Consider the following 3,505-nt stretch of genomic DNA (forward strand, 5'->3'; position numbering starts at 1 on the left):
GATGATCAACTGCTAATTATTAGCTTGTCCTATTATGGCTTCTGACAGGTTACAATCCCTGTGGCCCCTCCACCTACACTTCTTGCTTGCCCTGTGAAGGCTTTTGCTTTGGAAGCCCTGTCTGTAGCCATCTTTGGCTCCTTTCTTTCCATCTTACAAATTTAAGCTGCTACCAAGCCCATTGTTTCTCTCATCAAATTTGTTTCTCTATTTTTACCTTGTCATCTACATTAGTTTTGGTTTTGTTTGTTCACGACAGGGTCTTGCTATGTAACTTTAGCTGCCCTGGGACTCACTGTGTAGACCAGGTTAACCTGACACTTGAAATGATCCTGCTGCTTGTGTGTCTCAAGCACCGCTGTTGTCTTGCATCAAGCACTTAGAATTTCCTTCTTAGAGTCTCTTAACCTGCCTCTGGCTTCACTCTATCCCAGCCAATCCTTCATTGTCACCCCTAGCTACTTCGTTTTTCATGGAATATTGAAGCACAAGTGAGAGAGTAACTTTGTCCACTTTCTCTTCAGTTCTTTCTTCCTAGACTGAGTCTTTGACTTTAAAAAATGGTAAGTAGAACAGAAGGTTGAAATAGCTTCTGTTTTCTTTGCTTCCTTCTCTATGTACTGTTTGTAAACTTAGCAGGATTCACTGCAAGGAAACTTCCTCTTTTTGGCAGTTACCACTTCTCAGGGAAAGACTTTTGTGAGAAAAGTAGAATTTTCAATTTTGTAGAGTAGACACTATAATAGAATATTTTGTGTGAGACTTTCTGCTGTCAGCTGCTTCCCGAGGGTGAGCACAGGTGAACAGTGTGTGGAACAGAGAGAAGTAAGCCAAGAATGGGGGAGCAATGCAGGCCACCGGGACCTTCCTGGATGCTCACAGTGGTGTTTGTCAGGACAAATGTGAAATTTGACTCATTAAGAATATAAATGCAGCAGGACACTCTCAGCACTCAGGAGGCAGAGGCAGGGGGGGGAATCTCTGTGAGTTGGAGGCCAGCCTGTTCTACAGAGTGAATTCTAGGACAGGCAGGGCTACACAGAGAGACCCTGTCTCAAAGCAAAGCAAAGCAAAGCAAAGCAAAGCAAAGCAAAGCAAAGCAAAGCAAAGCAAAGCAAAGCAAAGCAAAGCAAAGCAAAGCAAAACAAAACTGTTAAGTGTAGCTTTTGATACCCTGCCTAAGCTCCTGGAAAAGGCTGCACTACCAGCCCCCACCCAGATTCCCTTGAATCCATGGATAAAAACTAACACACACACACACACACACACACACACTCATGCCAGTTTATCTTAAAATGCTTTTACTAACTCAATAACTGAGCACTGATAAACCTCTCCTGCCACCCCAGGTTGGCTTTATCTCCTGTAGCTATTCCCGACTTCTTCTTTCCATGCTCTCCTGATTCTGCCTGCTTCCTCCCACACAGCTCTAAGTGTCTCATCCTGTCCTCAGTCATTGGTTGCTGGTGTCTTTATTAATGGATCAAGAACCAGCTGGGGAACAGGACCTTAGCATCAGAACCACTCCTTACACCTCACCTTTTCTGTCAAAAAAACAAAACAAAACAACAAACAAAAAAAATAAACACCTCTTCTCCCAGACATAAATTGAACAAAACCATAACAATCATGTAAATTACAAAGTATGATATACAAATGATATTGTGCCTATCATATTTGTCAATTAGATAAAGTACTCTACCATCATTCCTAACTTAAAGAATTATGATTCTATCCCTGGATTATGTTTAGATTTTAGCCTGCAATCTCATCAGAAAATCATGTCATCCAGTCTGTAATCTCTCTCAATGCTAAACAAGTTGAGTTCGATTATGAGACTATAACTTGTCTTCAACCCCATCAGAACTCTGAGAATGACAAGACATTACCTAGGTATATAGGGAGCACCCAACACAGCTTCTCAAACTTACACAATTGTAGAGACAGCTGACTACTTGGACAGCCCCCTAATTTCTTACAATGTTGGAGCATCTGTCTTCAGCCTTTTGGCTCAGGATCATCTGACAGACATTTGCCATGCAGGATTATGAAGGACTGTTACTCTGTCTTGGCAGAGCTATCAGTCAACTATTCTGCATAGTGTGTCCTTTCCAGGACAGTATTTTGTCTGCAGATGAAATAGGAAATTTCTGCCCCATGGCTACTTTGCTACAATAAGCAACCTCTCCTGGAGGTAAAGATACTCATTTTTTTTCTTTGAACTAAGAAGGGGGCACTGGCCGGGCAGGGGTGGCGCACGCCTTTAATCCCAGCACTTGGGAGGCAGAGGCAGGCGGATTTCTGAGTTCAAGGCCAGCCTGGTCTACAGAGTGAGTTCCAGGACAGCCAGGGCTACACAGAGAAACCCTGTCTCAAAAAACAAACAAACAAACAAACAAACAAAACCCCGAAAAACAAAACAACAATGAAAAAAACAAACAAAACAAAATCAAAAACAACAACAACAAAAAAAAAAAAAAAGAAGGGGGCACTGTCAGGAGCAGACATGTCTCTAGTCAAATGATCTAATAATAATGAAATGATTAGCTGTCAGATTCTGTGGACCTCTGATGTTTTTGAGGATTATCTATATATATAAGGTATATCTGAACTGTTAAACCTTGACTACTCTTATCTATTTCTAATTGAATAATATCAAAGACACCTTCTTATAATTAAATCAGAATCTAACATAACCATGAGTTTGCTATCTGGCCCTTAACTTGTGTTGCTTAATCATCATAAACAGTTTGTAAAGCAGAAGGACTGGGGCTAAGCTTTGTATTCTTAAGTGAGTTGCACAGACACAATACCTATTGAAGAGTAACAATATTAATCTCAAATTTTGTATCAATATAAGAAGTTCACACCAATGAAAACATTAAATCTGTATCAAAATAAATTCTGTACCAATGTAAGAAATTATAACTTAATTTTACATCAATTATGAAGATTTCTACCAATTAAGATTATGGGTACACACTTTCCTTTGGTGGCAGCCATCAGGTGAACCAAGATAGGTGCATATAAATACATCCAGGAGCTATGGAGGAAGAAGCAGTCCGACGTGATGCGCTTTCTTCTGAGGGTCCGCTGCTGGCAATACCGCCAGCTTCTTAAGGGTGCAACTTACAGCAAGCCTGTCCACCATGGTGTTAACCAGCTGAAATTTGCCTGAAGCCTTCAGTCTGTTGCTGAGGAGAGAGCTGAGTGCCATTGTGGGGCTTTGAGAGTCCTGAATTCCTACTGGGTTGGTGAAGATTCCACACATAAATTTTTTGAGGTTATCCTCATTGATCCATTCCATAAAGCTATCAGAAGAAATCCTGACACCCAGTGGATCACCAAACCAGTCCACAAGCACAGAGAGCTGCGTGGGCTGACATCTGCTGGCCGAAAGAGCCGTGGCCTTGGAAAGGGCCACAAGTTCCACTACACTATTGGTGGTTCTCACTGTCCAGCCTGGAGAAGGCACAATACGCTCCAGTTCCACTGTTACTGCTAA

General features: G+C 41.7%; 1 pseudogene; it reads left to right on the top strand.

The window, feature by feature from the left end:
• The window catches only part of LOC114630793, a 17,508-nt pseudogene extending 14,003 nt beyond the window's left edge, over window positions 1–3,505 (top strand).

Source organism: Grammomys surdaster, unplaced genomic scaffold, assembly GCF_004785775.1.
Source record: "Grammomys surdaster isolate TR1022 unplaced genomic scaffold, NIH_TR_1.0 344, whole genome shotgun sequence".
Lineage (NCBI taxonomy): Eukaryota > Metazoa > Chordata > Mammalia > Rodentia > Muridae > Grammomys > Grammomys surdaster.